The sequence below is a fragment of the Oryctolagus cuniculus genome, chromosome 15 (genome assembly GCF_051225735.1).
Source record: "Oryctolagus cuniculus isolate XC-2025 breed Fujian yellow rabbit chromosome 15, ASM5122573v1, whole genome shotgun sequence".
Taxonomy (NCBI): domain Eukaryota; kingdom Metazoa; phylum Chordata; class Mammalia; order Lagomorpha; family Leporidae; genus Oryctolagus; species Oryctolagus cuniculus.
The window spans coordinates 89,973,500-89,992,838 of record NC_142881.1 but is presented as its reverse complement, the minus strand read 5'-3'; the positions used below and the strand labels follow the sequence as shown (position 1 = coordinate 89,992,838).

Genomic DNA, 19,339 nt, shown 5'->3' with positions numbered 1-19,339 from the left:
GACATGCCCTGGAAGCAGGACTCGGAAACTCACACACGACCACTTCTGGCAGCCAAGCTGTCAGAGGTGCCCAATGGAGGAGGGGCAGGCAGGTGACCACCCGGTCCCTCAGGGAATCGGCTTCTGGCCCCCAATGCAGTTTTCCTCTAGGCATCGACACTGACCTGGAACATGGAGGTCACAGAAGTCCCTGACAGCCACGTCTCCAGAAAGATGAAGCGCAGAGATGACACTGTCTTCTGGGGTTCCCGTGCCTAACACAGAAAAGTAGGACAATGACAGCATCAAGGAACAGAGCAAAGGGATTTACATGGTGCTAAGAGTTCCATAGTTCATGTGAAATGGATGGAAACAATGATTCTAATTAGACAGTGACACAGCTAAGAAATTTTTGCAAAAAGAAACAAAAAACTTTTTGAAAGAAGAAGGTACACTCAGCTGGGATATGTAAAATGGGGTACAAAGAAATGTCCAAGTGACACAAAACAACGCAGACAGCAGGAATGTGGGAACAAAACTAGAACAACGATCACTGAATCTGAGTCCTGGTCCTAATGCCTCTGATAGAGACTCATGCAGGCCCCAGTCTCTCCCCTTAGCTTGCACTCTCTGTCTTCACCTTGATGCAGAAGTCAACTCCTTAGTGAACATGACCTCATTAAATTCCGGGAGCAGCACAGGCCAGACTGGCCCCAACGAGCCCACATCACAAAATCCCCAATTCAACCAGACTCTCTAGGTTAACATCTTCCTGCTGGCTCCCACTGAGATGCTTCTCAGGAAGCCCAGGTCCTGAGTGAGCTTTGCAACAGCCACCCCCTCACAGACCCAGACACTCAGAAGCCCACTTTGCCATCCCAGCCTCCTCAGAACACACTGGCTATCTTATTGCTGACCAGTCAAAAAGCCACGAGCACTGCAGACAAGCCAGAGAGGCCTGCATGAGCTGGTCCTTTACTGTTCAACTTTCATCTACAAGACTCACCACCCTTAATCTCTACGGGAGTCTGATAACCAGGCAACAGCTGCCTTTTTACTCTGTGCACTACAAACACACACCCACCAGCACCCCAGTGCCAACGACTGACCTGCTGTGTGTTGGGGGAGCAGACTCACATCATGGGCTTCTACTGAAAACCAGGTAATAACATGTTAAACGGAAATACATCGATAACTACACTGCATGTCAATAGCCTGAGCACGCCAATTAAAACAGAAAGACTCGGGGCCTGCACAGTGCCTCGGCGGGTTCAAGTCCAGGCCTACAGTGCATCCCATACGGGTCTCCCAACTACTCCACTCTCAATCCTGCTCCCTGTTAACGCACCTGGGAAAGCAGCAAAGTTGGCGCAAGTCCTTGGGCACCTGCACCCATGTGGGAGACCTGGAAGTAGCTTCTGGTACCTGGATTTGGATAGGCTCAGCTCTGGCCATTGTTGCCATTTGGGGAGTGAACCAGTAGATGGAAGATCTCTCTCACTATCTCTACCTCTCTCTGTAACTCTTTCAAATAAATAAAATAAATCTTAAAAAAAAAAAAAAAACAAGCACAGACATTCTCATCATGGAGATCCTTGTCATCCTTGGTTAGATCTATTCCAAGACTTTTGAAGTTATGGATGGGATCAATCTTAGAAGTTCTTTTTTTTTCATTTGACAATTAGAGTTATAGACAGTGAGAGAGAGACAGAGAGAAAGGTCTTCCTTCCATTGGTTCACTCCCCAAATGGCCACTACGGCCGGCGCTGTGCTGATCTGAAGCCAGGAGCCAGGTGCCTCTTCCTGGTCTACCATGCAGGTGCAGGGGCCCAAGCACTTGGGCCATCCTCCACTGCCCTTGTGGGCCACAGCAGAGAGCTGGACTGGAAGAGAAGCAACCGGGACTACAACCCTGTACCCACATGAGATGCCAGCACCGCAGGTGGAGGATTAACCAAGTGAGCCACGGCACAGGCCCCTATCTTAGAAGTTCTTTCTCACCCGTGGCATTGCTTGTATATACAAAGGCTATTGATTTTTGTGTGTTGATTTTATATTCTGCCACTTTACCAAACTCTTCTATGACTTCCAAGTCTCTGATTGGAGTCTTCTGGATCCCCTATATGTAGGAGGATACTCTGACATCACATAAGCTCCAGTTATTTCTAAGTGCTTCCAAAAGATGTATCATTCTTGGGTACGTCTTTAAAGTTATTTAAGTTTCAAAATAAAAAAGGAAGTGAAATTAAGTTTGAGGGGCTGGTGCTGTGGCACAGCGGGTTAATGCCCTGGCCTGAAGTGCTGGCATCCCATATGGGTGCCCATTCTAGTCCCGGCTGTTCCTCTTCCCATCCAGCTCTCTGCTATGGCCTGGGAAAGGAGGAGAAGATGGCCCAAGTCCTTGGGCCCCTGCCACCAGCATGGGAGACCCAGAATAAGCTCCTGGTGCCTGGCTTCAGATTGGAGCAGCTCCGGCTGTGGCGACCATCTGGGGAGTGAACCAGCAGATGGAAGACCTCTCTCTCTGTAACTCTTTCAAATAAATAAAATAAAGCTAAAAAGAAGCAAAGCATGAAAGACATGATGAAATGAACAGACCAGCAGTCACAAGAGCAGTATGGATACAGTTGAACAAAAACGCACCATCAATCACCTGTGCATCTACTGGGCACGGAGAGGATGCTCCATCCCACAGCAGCAGGCTCTACACTCTCTCAGGCCCACACAGAACGTTCACACTGACCACCTCCGTGCCTGTGAAGCACACGTCAACACCTAAGGAAGAACAGGAGTCACAGGAAATAAGCTCTCAGTCATAATGGGATCCAAGTGAGAAGTCCGTGACAAGCAACTGGAAAATCCCAAATACTTGGAGATTAAGCAGAAACCTCTACATAATGCATGTCTAATGAGTAAGTCTCAAGAGAAAAAGAAAAATATTTCAAATTAAATGATGGTGAAATTATATTTTGCCAAATTATACTATTGAATACATCTTTTAGAAAACAATCAAGATCAATAAGCTTGGCTTTCATCTTAGAAAATCAGAGGAAGAATTGGGCAGGGGTCTGTCACGCTGTGGGGGGCATAGCAGTCCGGAAGGTGTTTTCCCGCGTCCTGGGGTGGGTGGATCAGCAATCCCAGCCCCAAGCCCCACACAGGTGCTTCCATTTAGAATCCGAAGGCATGGGCCAGGTGGTGGGAATGGAACCCAGCACCTCCATGCAGGTGGAGCTTCCTCAATGCACAGAGCTACCAGCTGAGGATGGAAGCAGAGAGTGGCTTGTATAGGTTCCTGGCTACTTCTCCCTTCCACCTCCTGCTGACTCAGCTCACCCACCCCTCCCACTCCCCATGCCACCCACCTGGGATCAAACATTTCCCTCCCTCCCTCTTGCTTCGGCCCTGCCTGCCCATTTGGGCCTTTGTGGGTGGGGCCAGCAGATGGGAGGGGTCTCAAAAAAGTTTTAAAAGCAGTTAAAAAAAAAGAAAATCAGAGGAAGAAAATAAATTTAAAATAAGTAAAGTAAGTTAGATGTAGAAATCAATGGAAGTGAAAAGAAGTACAATTGTAGAGAAAACTACTATCCCTAAACTCTGAATCCTTGGAAACATCAACAAAAGTCATGAACTTCTTGTCAGGCCTAACCAAGGAAAAAGGAAAAAACAAGTATAAATTATCAATCCTATAAACGAAAGAGGTGACATCATTACTGACCCAATGGACAAAAAAAAAAAACACAACAGAACAATAATGTGAACAAAATTTTCACAAAATAAATGAAAAGAAACAACATACAATGTACCAAACAAAATTCACACAAGAAGAACTAGAAAATTTGCATGTTCCATAACTATTAAATACATTTTATCAAAGGTTAGCAGTGAAGAAGCCAAGCCTAAATGGTTTTGTAGTGAACTATACCAAATTTTTAAGTGTTTACTTTGATACATTATTTATCTAAAAGCCAAAATAGACTGGGAGAGAGAATGAAGCTGTCACGTGTTCCCTCTCCAGACAGCCACAACAGCCAGGGCTGGGCCAGGCTGAAGCTAGGAACCAAAAACCCAATCCAGGTCTCCCATGTAGAGGGCAGGGATCCAACTACGGGAGCCATCACTCACGCCTCCCAGGGTGCACAGTACCAGGAAGCTGGATTGGGAGCAGATCCGAATCAAACCAAGGCGTTCAGACATGGGATGCAGACATCAGAGTGCTGTTAACACTACACCAACATACTTCCTCTCCATCAATCATTTTTTAAAAAGGCTAATGTTCCATGAAGTGTTCAGGAAGTAGCAAAGGAATACTCATTCTATGATGCAAGAAATACCCTAATGTCAAAACAAGGTAAAAACACACACACACAAAACCTCCAGACCAGTATCTCTCATAAACATGCATGGAATTGTCCTCACTAAAATATTTACAAGTGGAGGCCAATACCCTTTGAAAAGAATCCTACAGCACAACCAGCAGAGCTTATTCCAGGTCTGCAAGGCTACATCGACATGTCAAGTACCAGCCAGTGAAGTACATCACATCAACAAGCTAAAGAACACCATCATCACGTGGTGGGCTGAAACAACATCAGACAAAATCCAACATTCTCTCATGACACAACCCTGAGCTAACTAGGAACAGCGTGGAACTTTCTCAATCTGATAGGGAATGTCTACAAAATGTAAATTTTACATTATATTTCTAAAATCAGAACAAGGTAAGAATGTCATCTCTCACCACTGATTCAGCACCACCTGCTGGACACTCTACCTCATGCAATCTGAGAAGAACAGAAAATGAAAGCTGTATGAACTGGGGAGGAGAAACAGAATGATCTTCGTTCACTGGTGAAATGGTATCATGCACTATAAATCTGTAAGAATCAGAATAGGAAGGAAGGGGAAAGGCAAGAAACTCTTGGAATTCATATACTATTCTAAGAAGGTGGCGGGACACCAGGCTAGGATGAAAAAGTCAATTGTAGGGCCAGCTCTGTGGCGTACCAGGTAAAGTCGTGCCTGCAGTGCCGGCTTCCCATAAAAGAACTGGTTTGAGTCCCAGCTGCTTCACTTCTAATCAAGCTCTCTGCTATGGTCTGGGAAGCCATAGAAGATGGCCCCAGTCCTTGGGCCCCTGCACCCATGTGGGAGACCCGGAAGAAGCTCTTGGCTCCTGACTTCGAACCTGCCCAGATCCTACCATTGCCACCATTTGGGGAGTGATCCAAAAGATGGAAGACACCTCTCTCTCTCCCTCTCTCCCTCCTTCCCTCTCTGTAAATCTGCCTTTCAAATAAACAAATCAATCTTTCAAAAATCATAAAATATAAAGTCAATTTTCCATATTAACAACAATGAATGATGTCAGGATCTGGTACTCTGGGTTAAGTGGCTTAAGCCAGCACCCGTGATGCCGGCACCTCCCTATGAGTACTGGATTCAATCCCAGCTGTTCCACTTTTGATTCACCTCCCTTCAAATGTGCCTTGGAAAGCAGCAGAAGTTGGCTCAAGCTCTTGGGCCCCTGCCATTCATGAGGGAGACCAGGATGGAGTTTGGCCTCATAGATTTGGCCTGGACCAGTCCTGACTATTGTGACCATTTGGGACGTGAACCAACAGATGGACGATCGACCTCTCTCTATAACTCTGCCTTGCAAATAAACAAGAAAATCCTTAAAAATCGACAGAACAACAGAAACAATGAGCCATGAAAATGTAAAATCACTCTGTGAAGTTCTCATTTCTTCAACACTGACCTATGGGTTCACTCTAATCCTAACCAGTGTCAGCATGTTCTTCTGTGGATGTCAACAAAGTGAATGAATGTCAAACAGAAGGGCAAAGGATGCAGAAACCTGTATCACACTGCAGGCAAACCAAGAATAAGAACTGACACTACAGCTCCACAACCTACTGTCGAGGGTGGGTATCTCACCTGGCATTTGGTTAACAGGCTGGATAAGACAGCCGGCCCCATAGGGAAGTGCCTGGCTTGCAAACCTGGCTCCACCCTTGACTCCTAATTCCTGACAGTACAGATCCTGGGAGGCAGCAGTGATTGCTCAAGTGAATGCATTTCTGCCACCCAATGGGAGAGCTGGAGTGAGCTCCTACTTCCCAGCTTTGACCCAAATTCCAGACACTCCAGGCAATGGAAGAATGACCCAGGGAAGGAATGAACTTGATCTCTCTCAGTGTGTAGATAGAACACAAGGGGCAGGTGGTCAGCCTGGCAGGGGACTCACCAGTTTGGATGCCTGCATCCCAGACTGCAGCACAGGGTCTGACACCGACTCAGGCTCCTGACTTCCGGTTCCTGTTCATGCAGGCCCTGGGGGGCACTGGTGATGGCTCAAATGACTGAGTTCCTGCTACTTTGGAGGACACCTGGATTCTCTTCTGGCTCCCACTATTGGCTTCAGCCTGCTCCAGCTGTGGTGGGGCTGCAGGGAGAGAACCAGATGATGAGAACACTATCTATATACTGATCTCTATTTCCACATCTATTTCTTTGTCTCATTCTGCCAATAATTAAAAAAACAGTTCTATATTGCATGTTGTCAAGTACATTGCCTTCTGGAAAAATCAGAGAATACAGACACGGTTCATAGACCAGAAGTTGACAGGGGTAGGGAGAAGGGTGAATGGGTGGAGCAAAGTGGATTTACAGGACACTGAAATACTCTGTGTGTCACTGTAATCATGGACCCAGAATGGCATGGATTTGTCAGAACCCACAGAATGTACAACACAGAGTGAACACTAATGTAACCTATAGACAGTACCTAATAATACTGCTGTATCTCCACAGTGGATCAACAACTGAACCAATATGTCACACTCAAGCAAGATGTTAATTCGACGGGGGACACACTGAAACTTGGGGATGATACAAGAGGACTCTCTGTGCTGTCTACTCTGTTCTCTGCAACCGGAAACAGTGCTGAAAAACAATTCCACTGACTGACCAAACAGGACAACTACAGACTGGGAGAAAATATTTGCACATCAGATACTTTAGATAAAGGAATTGAACCGGAAACATAAAGACACTCAGGATGCAACACTAACAAACCAAACAGCAAAATAAAAGGGAAGAAATATTAAACAGACAATACACAAACACAGACATCAAACAGCAAATAAAAACCTGAAGAGATGCTCCACGGTATTCCTCAGTAGGGAAACCTGAATTCCTGTAACAGTGAGATACAACAACCCATTACAATGGTTAATACTGACAAGAAGGAAAATGATACCAAAATCCTGGGGAGAATAAAGCAACTAAAAGACCCACACATTCCAAGTGAAATTCCAAGTGCAACACTTACTACTGCTGTTCATTTGTACTTATTTATTTCAAAGGCAGAAATCAGAGACAGAAAGGCCTCCACACTGCTGCTTCACCACCCAGAGGCTCCAAACCGAGGAGGTAGGACAGGGGGAACCCAGAAACTGGGAATTCAATCTGTGTGGACTCATCCTGTGAGGCCTGCACTGCGGGATGGAGGGACGACTGCGTTCCTCGACAAGGATCACCAGAGACAAGTTTGGTGAACATGTCCATGTAAACGACCAAGCATAAGCTTTTAAAGGGCAGGCAGAGGGGGCGTAGCTAACTCAGGGCAACACTAATTCTATATGATAAAGCTGATATTGGCACATTGCGCTCCTCCATTTAGCCTGAAGGTCACTTAGCCTAGGTAGCCTTCCAGATGGGCCAACATGGTTCTACTCACGCCCTGTGGGTGTTCGGTTATAAAGGGGAGTGCTCAGTGATTGGCAATCACAAGGCTCTTCAACAGAAGGCGGGGCTGACGGAAATGTGCCTGGGGCTCCTGCCACCTGCCAGCAGTCAGGTTAACCTCTTGCATGGGCTAGGCAGGCAGTGTCCAGTCCAGGCACAGGATCACCTACAAACCTGAGTCTGCTAAACACACTTCAAAATGTTCAAGACGGGCACAATGGGAAAAAAATCTATACAGAGATTACAAAGTTGTATTGCACCAAAATAAAGCTATATTTCAATAGCGAATGCTTCCAGGACTTTCTGAAGCAACTCAATGGAATGGAAATGGACAGAGGAGATGTTCTGGGGCCATCAAAATTCTGAAACTTAAGAGAAACATTGTGTTTAATGGTGCAACTTAGCACCCTCCATTGCCAGGAAAAACTAGGATTCCAAGCAGCAAGGAAACATTATGACCCCCAGGACGCTCCCAATGATGAAGAGAATAGGAGGGTGACCCAAATAAGGGAGGTCCCTGGTCACACACAGGCCCAATTCTAGAACAGCACGATAAAGGAGCTGCCACTTTAGAGGCCCTGGGCATAGCTGGGATCCGAGCAAGAGTGGGTTCCATGGCTGCACACATTTATCAACTCATCAAACCATACTTCAGATCTGTGCACATCACTGCATCCAAATTACACCTGGTTATGGCGAAATGGCTAACAGGTAAAGCCACCACCTGCAGTGCCAGCATCCCATATGGATGCCGGTTCAAGGACCAACTGTTTCACTTCTGATTCAGCTTAATGCAGTGGCCTGGGAAAGCAGTAGAAGATGGCTCAAGTCCTTGGAAACCTGCACCCTCATGGGAGTCCCAGAGGAGGCTCCTGGCTTCCATCAGCACAGCTCGGGCCCTTGCGCCCAACTGAGGAGTGAACCAACTGATGGAAAACCTCTCCCCCCCCCTTTTTCTATCTGTGTAACTAAGTGAACTAAATAAGCATGCACTCACACAGTGGCTGTGTGACAACTACCAGTGGCTTCCATGACAACTCACTGGCAGGGCGGAAAGGCCATGGACAGCCAGGGCCAGCTCTTGTGGACAGGAAGTATCAGGACGCACATAGTACTGATGGGGAAACACAGCAGCACCCATGCCTGAGAAAGCAGCACCAGAGAGGAACACGTGCAGCCGATGCCACAGCCCCTGCAGCTCCAGGTGCACCTCCAAGAGAAGAATGGGGGGGTCAGGTGCTGCGGTCAGCATTCCAGTGCACAGTCAGTCACAGAGTATCTGGACTTCAATGCACACGGCACAGCTACTCCAATGCATCAAGAATGCAGCCAGAGACTACCGTGCACTGGGAATGAGCCCTCAACAAAGACCTGAAAGAATGGAGACTCTCACAAAGATAATGTGTCCAACATACCAGCGACACTTCCGGTCCCACTGCTCCACACTGGTGAACCACACAGGAAGCAGGTGATGGCCCAAGTACTTGGACCACAGCCACCCTCATGGGAGACCTGGATGGAGTCCCTGGCTCCTGGCTTCTGTCCGGGCCAGCGCTGCCAACGGCAGCCATTTGAGGAAAGAGTCACTGGATGGCGGATCTCCAGCTCGCACTCCCTGTTCTGCCTACTAATTAATGAGTAAAAATCACATAACCACACACATACAGACACACAGAAATACATACACACACCCAAAACACCTGACCAAGAGTGTTTATGGTTACCCTCAATTGACCCAGAGGGCCAGTCGAGACTCAGGGAAGAACTAATGGAGGGAAAGTCTCGCTCCCAATGCAGGAGATGAAACTACAGCCCCACAGAGGGTGCCGGCCGCAGCTGGTCCAGGCCAGGGGTTAGGTAAATGGTGGCCCGAGGTGCACAATGTGACAGCAGGTGAGGTGGTCGAGCTAGAACAGACCACTGCCATGCCCTCAAAATAAAGGCAGCAAAATCCAATGCAACATGGCTAAAGAGATAAGGAAATACACAATTGTAATGGAAGACGTTGAAATCTCAATAACTGACCACATAGAGTCTGTAACGAAATCCAAAATCATCAGCAATTGATTGGACTCCACTACCATTCAGAAAGCACTTTCGGGGTCGGGGCTGTGGCGCAGTGGGTTAAAAGCCCTGGCCTGAAATGCCGGTATCCCATATGGGTGCCAGTTCTAGTCCCGGCTGCTCCCCTTCTGATCCAGCTCTCTGCTATGGCCTGGGAAAGCAGCAGAAGATGGCCCAAGGCTTTGGGCCCCAGCATCTACGTTGGAGACTCAGAAGAAGCTCCTGGCTCATGGCATCAGATTGAGCACAGCTCCAGCCATTGCAGCCACCTGGGGAGTGAACCAGCAGATGGAAGACCTCTCTCTCTGTTTTTACCTCTCTCTATAACTCTGTCTTTCAAATAATTAAAAAGAAAAAAGAAAACTCAAGATACATAATTTCAAATACACATAAATCTCTTCCCATAATGACTATGTTCCAGGTTCCAGAGCATAACTCAACAATTTTATCAATATCATATGAATTATCTAATATCATGCATAGGTTCTTTATAACAATAGAAGGAAAATAAAAATCAGTAACAAAGATAACTGGAAAATTTCAAAATGTTGAGAAATTTAAAACCACAATTCTAAATAACATAAGAGTCAAGAACCAAGTCAAAAAAAGTTAAGGGGGCCACCACGTGCCTCACTTGGTTAATCCTCCACCTGCAGCACCAGCATCCCATATGCTCACCAGGTTCTAGTCCCAGTTGTTCCTCTTCCACTCCAGCTCTCTGCTGAGGCCCGGAAAGGCAGTGGAGGATGGCCCAAGTGCTTGGCCCCTGCACCCACATGGGAGACCAGAAGGAAGTCCCTAGCTCCTGGCTTCAGATCAGCGAAACACCAGCCATGGCAGTCATTTGGGGGGCGAACCAACGGGAAGGAAGACCTTTCTATCTCTCACTGTCTAACTCTACCAGTGAAATTAAAAAAAAAGAAAAAAGAAAAAAAAAGGTAAGAAAAGACAATCGAAAGAAAAGGAGAAGAGGAAAACACAGCATCCTCACACTTGTGTGATGCACTGCTGGAGAGGAAGTCAATGAAACCCTGCTGGGGGCAGGTGTGTGCACAGCAATGCGGATGCTGCTGGGGAAGCCTGCATCGATGGTCGAGAATGCCCGAGTTGAGGTCTGAGCTCTGCTTCCAATCCAGCTTCCTGCCAATGCAAGCTTAGGAAGGCAGCGAGTAATGGCTGAACTCACAATGAGTTCCCCACTCTTGGCTTCAGCTGAAGCAGCCTCGGTGGTGACCGGCCTTTGAGGAGTGAACAAGAGACAGAAGATCTACCTCCCTGTCTTCAACCACTCACACCTTTCTAATAAATACAAAGTTTGAAAGCAATAAAGGCAAGGACTGGCACAGTAGTGCAGACACTTAAGCCACAGCTTGCCCCACCAGCATTCCTTATGGACGCTAGTTCAAGTCCCAGCTGCTCCACTTCCAATCCAGCTATTGCTAATGAGCCTAGGAAAGATGCTAAGGATGCCCCAAGTCCTTGAGCCCCTCAATCCACAAGGGAGACCTAGAAGCTCCTGGCCCCAAGCTTTGGCCTGGCCCAGCCTTGCTCACTTAGGCCATTTGGGGGGTGAACATGCAGATGGAAGGTCTCTCTCTTACTCTCTCTCCTTCTCTCTGTGTATAACTCTGCCTTTTAATAAACAAATAAAAGAGCTTATAAAAATTTAAAAAGTACTAAGTGCTTATATTAGAAAAGAAGTACTCAGGGCCAGCGCTGTGGTGCAGCAGATTGACGCCATGGCCTGAGGCGCCAGCATCCCATATGGGACTTTTCTAGTTCCAGCTTCTCTACTTCTGAACCAACTCTCTGCTGTGTCCTGGGAGAGCAGCAGCAGAGGACCCAAGTCCTTGGTCCCCTGCAGCTGCGTGGGAGACCCGGAAGACGCTCCTGGCTCCTGGCTCCTGGCTTCAGATCAGCACAGCTCCAGCAACTGTGGCCAACTGGGGAGCGAAGCATCTGATGGAAGACCTCTCTCTCTACCTACCTCTATTGCAAAAGACACAATTAGTTTACGCATCATCCTCTATGGCAACCATGAAACGAAGCCTTCCCTGTACAGGACACTGGATGGACCCTGCAAGGGGGAAGGGGGAGGGGCTCTCCTGAGGCTCCCAGCTCCTGGCAGGGCAGGGAGCAGAGGGGCCAAGGTTGTGCATGTGGGCTCACCCGGTGGAGCTCTGTCCCAGGCACACGTTCCCACGGGGTCACTCCACATCCTCCTCTCCTCAGCCTGGGAGGACATTTCTGCTGGCCTCTTGACACGAACTTCTGCTCCACAATAAGCTTTCCACTTCAGTTCCCTGTGACGTTCTGAAGTATCCTCCTGTACCTACTCAAGACACTGAATCCAGTCATAAATCCTCCGACAAAGAAAATGAAAAGCCCTCCTAGCCAATACGACTTCACTGATACATTCTACCCATACACTTCCAGATATACAAGATGGAATACTCATCTTATGTAACCTGAGGTACTTTAATAACAAAATCAGAAAAATATATTACAGGAAAGAAACTATGCACTAATGTCTCTCATAAACAGAGAACTCTCCAAATCCTCCAAATACAGTCAAATAAAATCTAGTAACACTTTAATGTATCATGAGTAATTGAGGTTTCTCTCACAAATGGAAGTGCATTTAATCCTAGAAAAACCCATGCATGTAATTCATATGTGAGTGGCTAAAGAAGAAAAATATGAAAGATGTCAAGAAATTAGCCCAGTGCTGATCCAAAAAAACAAATAAATATCTACAGCAAGCATCACACTTAAATGGTGAGAGACAGTGGAGAGAAGAGTTTCCCCAAGGCTCACATAAAAGCTGAGGACATCTGCTGTCACTGCTCCTACCTGACATCACAGCAGTGAGCCCACTTAGTGTATTAAGGCAAGAAAAACACAAGGAAATAATACAGAGCTGAAGGGGAGATGGTAAACTCTGGATTTCCTGAAGACATGATTATCTACAAATAGTTCCAAAACCATTTTCTCAAAAGCTACCAGGAATAATAAATTATTTTAGCAAGACCATCAGGGGAAGAAGGGCAATGTAAAAATATCAACAGGAGGGCCAGCGCGGGGGCACATCGGGTAAAGGCGCCACCTGCAGTGTTGGCACACAACATGGGCACCAGCTCGAGTCCTGGCTGCTCCACTTCCAATCCTGTTCTCTGTGGCCTGGGAAAGCAGTGGAAGATGGCCCATGTCCCTGGGCCCCTGCACCTGCCTGCCAGACCTGGAAGAAGTTCCTGGTTCCTGGTTTCTGATGGGCTCAGCAGTGGCCATCTCAGCCATCTGGGGAGTGAATCAGCAGATGGAAGACCTGTCTCTGTCTCTCTTTCCCTCTGCCTCTACCTCTGCCTTTCAAATAAATAAAATCATCTAAGAAAAATCACTTATTAGAAAATCCATTGTATACTACCATCCATGAATGAGCAGACACTGATATAAAAATTAAAATAGCAAAATAAAATGAAAACTCATAAACTCCATGAATAAAATACAAAATATGTTGGCTGAACACTAAAATGCTGATGAAGGAAATGAAAGAAGATCTGCATAAATACACTGTGTGTAAGATTAGAAGACTGAATATTATTAACATACCATTTCTCCTAAAATGGTCCTATAGGTTTACACAATCTAAATAAAAATCCCAGCACGAGGTTTTTGAGAAATCCACAAAACTTTCTGTAATTAGGAAAACCCACGACAATCGACTATCAGGTCCATCATGAAAAACAGGAACTGGGTGAAATGCCAATACTGTATTTAAGACTTACAATAAACCTACAACAACCAAGACCGTTTGGGATTCATGAAAGAATAGAAGGTCACATTTCAATGGATTAAGATAGTGAGTCCAAAAATAAACCTCATGCCACAATACATAAGCAACAATTGTTAAAACTACAAACAAAAATAAACAAATCCACTATGACACCCACAGATGTCCAGACATCTCTTTCGTTAACAGGTCAGCATTTAGACAATCAGTAAGGATGGAGCCGAACAGAAAAGCGCCTACATCGACCAGGTGTCAAACGGATCCTTAGAGGGTGCTCCATCCACGACAACAGAATACACACTCTTCTCAGACCCACGCAGCACGTCCACTCACCACGTTCGTGGGTGTAGAGCAGACCTCAGTCATAAGAAGAGGCAGCACACGGCGTAAGATCTCAGATCACACAGGAACTACATGGGAAGTCAGTAAGAAGCAGCTGAAAGTCCCAAACACTTGGAGAACAATCAACACACCTCAAAATAACACGTTTATAAATCTCAAATGAAAAATATTTCAAACTCAAGTGAACATGTATCCTGCCAACTTATATTAATGACTACATATTTTTGGAAAGAAGAACCAAGATGAAGGAGCTACGCTTTCACCCTAGGAAATCAGAGGAAGAAAAGCAATTTAAACACGTCAAGCAAGGTGAAGAAAATAAATAGTGAAACTCAGATGTACAAGTCAGTGGAACGGAAAAATATACAACTGCAGTGAAAACTGACAAAACTAAAATTGGGGTCTTTGAAAACAGCAACAAAATTCGTGAACTTCTTGTCAGGACCAACCAGAAAACAAGGTGCAAATTACTAATACTGTTAATGGAATGGTGACACCAGGACGGTCTCCATGGACAAGATAACAAGGGAATGGTATGAACCCTGTGACCAAAAATTTCATAAGATAATGAACTGTGAAAATTCTTTGAAATGTAGATGTACCGAAATTCACAAACAGAAATGAAAAACGTGAGTGGTCCCATAGTAAGTTATAATTTATAATAATTACCATAACAATTATAATGTATAATAAAAATTATTAAACTTACTAGTTATTAAATAAACATATCCTGTTTCTGCTCAGCTAAAAATAAACAGTGGGCAGAAATGTATTTACAGGGACCTGCATTGTGGCACGGCAGGTTACAACATTGTGGGAAAATTGTCATCCCATAGAGGCACCAACTGGATTCCCGCATGTTCCAATTTTTTTTTGTTTAATATTTATTAATGTATTTGAAAGACAGAATGACAGAGGCAGAGACAGAGGAGCGGGAGGGAGGGAGAGGTGTCTTCCATCAGCTGGTCCACTCCACATTTGGAAGAAACAGCCAGAGATATGACGATCTGAAGCCAGGAGCCAGGAGCTTCCTCCAGGACTCCCACAAAGGTGCAGGGGCCCAAGCGCTTGGGCCATCTCTACTGCTTTCCAGGCTGAAGCAGAGGGCTGGATCGAAGTGGAGCAACTGGGACTCGAACCGACGCCCGGATGGGATGCCAGCACTGCAGGCCAGGGCTTTACCCACTAAGCCATGGCACCCCCCTGCCCCGCCCAGCCACCAACCCACCCCCCACACCCGCCCCCCCTGCCACCAAGCCGTTCCACTTGGGATCCAGCTGTCTGCTAACAGCCTGGGACAGCAGAGGAAGCGGCCCGAGGACTTGGGCCTCTGAGCCCACATTGGACACCGGATGAGGACCTGGCTTCTGCTTGGGCCGGGCCCAGCCCAGGCCGGTGTAGCCATCTTGGGGTGAACGGAGACATCGAAGCTCTCTCCCGCACTGCCCCATCTATAACTCCGCCTTTCACACAAACCTTCCAAAAGGAAGAAAACGAGGACGTCCTCTGAGGCGGCAGAGCCCGGGGGCAGGCTGGACCCGAGCGCAGAGGGGCTCCCGGCTTTCTCTGAGTGCGCGTCTCCCGGGTGCAGGCGGTGTAAACGCACCAGAGGCCGTGCGCATTCACTCGGGCGCCCGGGCCGTGTCCTGCACACACGTCACACCTAGAGCAGCCGGCCCAGAGAGGCCGACCGGGCTCCTGCACGGACGCGGCCCAGGCTACTTCCGGCCGGGGACAGGAAACCCAAAACCAGAACCGGGCTGGGCAGGTTCTTGCTCTCCAACCGCCGCCCCGCCCCGTACCCGTCACTCTCCTCCTCCCTCTCCCACGCGCACGGCTCCCCCCTCCCTCCCCACCTCCGCGCCCCCTTCTCATTCTGCCCCCCCCTTCCCTCCTGTCCCCGCCCCCTCCCGCGCACACCCCTGCCCGCTCTCTGCCCCCTCCCCTCCTGTCCCTGCCCCCTCCCACACACACCCCTGCCCGCTCTCTGCCCCCCCCTGCCCGGCCTCCTCCCACCCACACCCCTGCCCGCTCTCTGCCCCCCACCCCCGGGCCCTGCCTCCTCCCACACACACCCCTGCCCACTCTCTGCCCCCCTCCCCTCCTGTCCCCACCCCTCCCACACACACCCCTGCCCGCTCTCTGCCCCCCTCCCCTCCTGTCCCCACCCCTCCCACACACACCCCTGCCCGCTCTCTGCCCCCCTCCCCTCCTGTCCCCGCCCCCTCCCACGCACACCCCTGCCCGCTCTCTGCCCCCAACCCCTCCTGTCCCTGCCCCCTCTGACGCACACCCCTGCCCACTCTCTGCACCCCCCCGCCCATCCTCCTCACACACACCCCTGCCCGCTCTCTGCCCCCCACCCCGGGCCCGCCCCCCTCCCACGCACACCCCTGCCCACTCTCTGCCCCCACCCCCGGCCCGGCCTCCTCCCGCGCGAGCCCAGCACCCCGGCCCTGCCTACCCGGTGACAGCAAGGCCTCCTCAGCTGACCACACCCCGCGCCCAGCTCCCCCAGAGAGGACCTTGCTGTTCCTCAGGGCAGGCATGGAGTCCTGAGGGTAACGGCCGCCTCAGCCGCAGCCTACCTGGCCCCGGCCTCATCCGGGGGCACTGGGTCTCCCTCAGGCTCGGCCAGCAGCGTCCAGGACGGCTCCTCAGGGCCTGCACTGGCTCTGGGCAGGAGTGGACGTGGCGCTCACTCCCACCTGAGCACCGCGGGGCAGAGCGGCCATGCGTGCAGATGCACTTCTGGGTCCAGCGCATGGCGCAGGCGCACTGCACGCGGGCAGCCCCCATGGGGTCACATGACACATCTGTGTGCTGCCGCATCAGGCATCTGATGTCCAGGGCCGCGTCCAGTCCCGCTGCTCCAGGCTGTGACCCAGGGAGGAGCTGCTGAGGGCCCAGGTCCCTGGGACCCGGCCTCCCTCCCTCGTGAATCCTGATGGAGCTCCTGCCGCCTGGCTTCTGCCTGGCCCAGCGCTGGCCATGGCAGCCGCGTTGCAGAGGAGCAGTGCGAGAGGTCGCCAGCCTCTTTCTCTCTCTGAGAGGGCGTCCGTCTGGGTCCCTCCTCCCCAGGGGGCTACAAAGGCCAGGGCTGGGCCAGGCCGAAGCAGAATCAGGGCTTTTACCCAGTACTGCAGGGTGGGGTCAGAGGCCTAAGTCCTGGGGCCGTCTCCTCTGCTTTCCCAGGCGGGATCCCAAGGGGAATGGCTTTGGGGAGGGCCGGGCTGTGGGGTAGCGGGTAAAGCCCCCGCCTGCAGGGCCGGCCTCCCATATGGGCACCTGTGTGAGTCCCGGCTGCTCCACGTCCGATGCCGTGCTCTGCTAGGACCTGGGAAAGCAGCACAAGATGGCCCAAGTCCTTGGGCCCTGCACCCACTCAGGAGTCCCCGGGAGGCTCCTGGCTCCTGGCTTCGAATCTGCTCACCTCCGGCTGCTGCGGCCTATTGGGGAGTGGGCCAGCAGATGGAAGACCTCTCCCTCTCTCTGCTTCTCCGCCTCTCTGTGTGTAACTCTAAATGTCAAATATGTAATTAAATATTTCTTTAAGGTTAAGTAAAAAAAAAAAGGAAGAAATAGCTATAAATAAAACACTTCATCAAGGCCAACTACTAGAGTGTATTTGAAATTTTCTACTATATACATAACATACACTGTTAACGCAGACTTTTAAAAAGAACTTAACTCAGTCTTTGAAAACATTTTGGTACCCATTCATTCTCTTCTTCCTTACAAACGTGCTGTGTGGGATTATTTCTGACTTACATGAGAAGAAATCTTTGTCATCTACTTATTCAGACACTTATGGACCCACTTGTACAAGGACCAGAAATACCTGTGCCCACAAAGTTCTCTTCTGAACACAGGTCTGCCCTCCATAGTCTAGCCCTGCATTTACCATATGGATCGTGTTTTACATAGGACAAATCATGTGTCTCACAAACAAGATCTAATACATAAAGGTAGCATCTGGGGTCACTGTTGGCATTTTCTACATGGACTTTATAATGGTGGTATTTTTAATCTCATTTCTCAATGTTCAAATATGGCTTAATTTTAATTTTGGTATAATAGAAGAAACTGATTCATGTTTATACTGGAAGCTGGGATTCTTTGGCTGTTTAGACAGTTGCAAATTTCTAAAATTAAGGATTTTATAATGTATATTAAACAGTTACATATTGTATTTCTAAAAATGTATTCCAACAATGCTGGTATTAAAAACGTTTTTCTTGGAATACTAAATAAATAAATAGGTATGTATATACTTGCACACGAGAACACAGAAATGTGCACATACAGACATAGGATTGCCCTCCCCAAACACCTGACTCCAGAGCTTGCTGGTCACCATCACTTGACCAGAAGGCTCAGGGAAGACCTGATGGAGGAGGAGGTCGTGGTCCCAAAGCAGGAGGTGAAACTGGAGCCCCACAGATGGTTCGGCCTCATCAGCTGGTCCTGGGCACGGGCAGCTAAATGGTGGCCCCAGGTGCGGAATGTGCCAGCAGCTGAGACTGTGGCGCTACCGGAGCAGACCACTGTTCAGAATGGCCAGATGATGATGAGAGCCCCTGGGCATTTCTGTGCCAGCAGAGAGCTCAGGAGAGGGTCCCAGACATCCTGGCCCAGGGCCAGCAGCATGGGCACCAGGGCGGACAGAATCCCCAGGCCCTGGCATGAGGCTGTGATGGCCCTGTGCATCCCAGGGCCTCCAGGACACCTCCAGCAGATAGGAAGTGCTGTCGATATGAGGAGCAGGTGTCCAAGGAGGGGAAGGTAGATAGGGACAGAGGAGCCCAGCTCTGATTGGATGCTGCTGTCCCAAGTCCCTCAGTGGCTGGCCAGGCTCAGGGCATCCATGTGGTATCCAGGTGGCCAGGTCTTCTTCTGATAGAACATGGGGGCCCTGCTCTCCAAAATGGGTGAGCAGTGCACACCCACTGTCCTGACACCCAGTCAGGAGGCCTGGGTGTCGGAGGTCCCTGCTGAGAGCCCAGCCACCCTTCTGACCCTGCTATCTCATCCCATGCCCTTGATACCTGTGGAGCTCATGGTGTGGGGACGCCTGTGCATTGACCTCAGTGTCTTCATGGCCAGAGGCTGCACAACTCGTCCCCAGACTGTTGGGAGTGGCACTTCCCGGCTGCTTGTTGATTCCAACCTTACCATGTGCCAGCTCTGCCCAGTGTGCAGAGACTTCAGACCGCACCCCTGCCCCAGAACTGAGGCCATCCTGGGCATCAGCACAGGAAGTGATGGCTGCCTGTGGGGAGGGCAATGAGAGAAGGAGAGAAAGGAAGCTGTGATGACTGGGACTTTTCAGGGCATTCCTGGGAGGCCTCCCTGCCCTCCCATCTGGGTAGAAAATTCTAGATGGATAAATCAGTGCTGACTCAAGATGGG

The 19,339-nt window shown here is 49.1% G+C and overlaps 1 long non-coding RNA gene across 35 annotated transcripts in view; it reads right to left on the bottom strand.

Annotated features, from left to right (window-relative positions):
• Positions 1 to 16,666, bottom strand: part of LOC149122170 (uncharacterized) — a 33,025-nt gene extending 16,359 nt beyond the window's left edge. For 20 of the 35 annotated variants that reach the window (XR_016221237.1, XR_016221236.1, XR_016221262.1 and 17 more), the window contains exons 1-5: positions 16,392 to 16,598; positions 11,965 to 12,127; positions 6,230 to 6,427; positions 2,623 to 2,754; positions 165 to 254 (exon numbers count right to left, since the gene is read on the bottom strand). This is a non-coding gene — a long non-coding RNA (uncharacterized LOC149122170). Of the gene's footprint in view, positions 1 to 164; positions 255 to 2,622; positions 2,755 to 6,229; positions 6,428 to 7,134; positions 7,181 to 11,964; positions 12,128 to 15,403; positions 15,788 to 16,391 lie in introns of those variants that run through there. The other 15 variants (XR_016221247.1, XR_016221246.1, XR_016221249.1 and 12 more) reach the window with 12 other exon arrangements.
• Between the last annotated feature and the right edge of the window lie 2,673 nt (positions 16,667 to 19,339).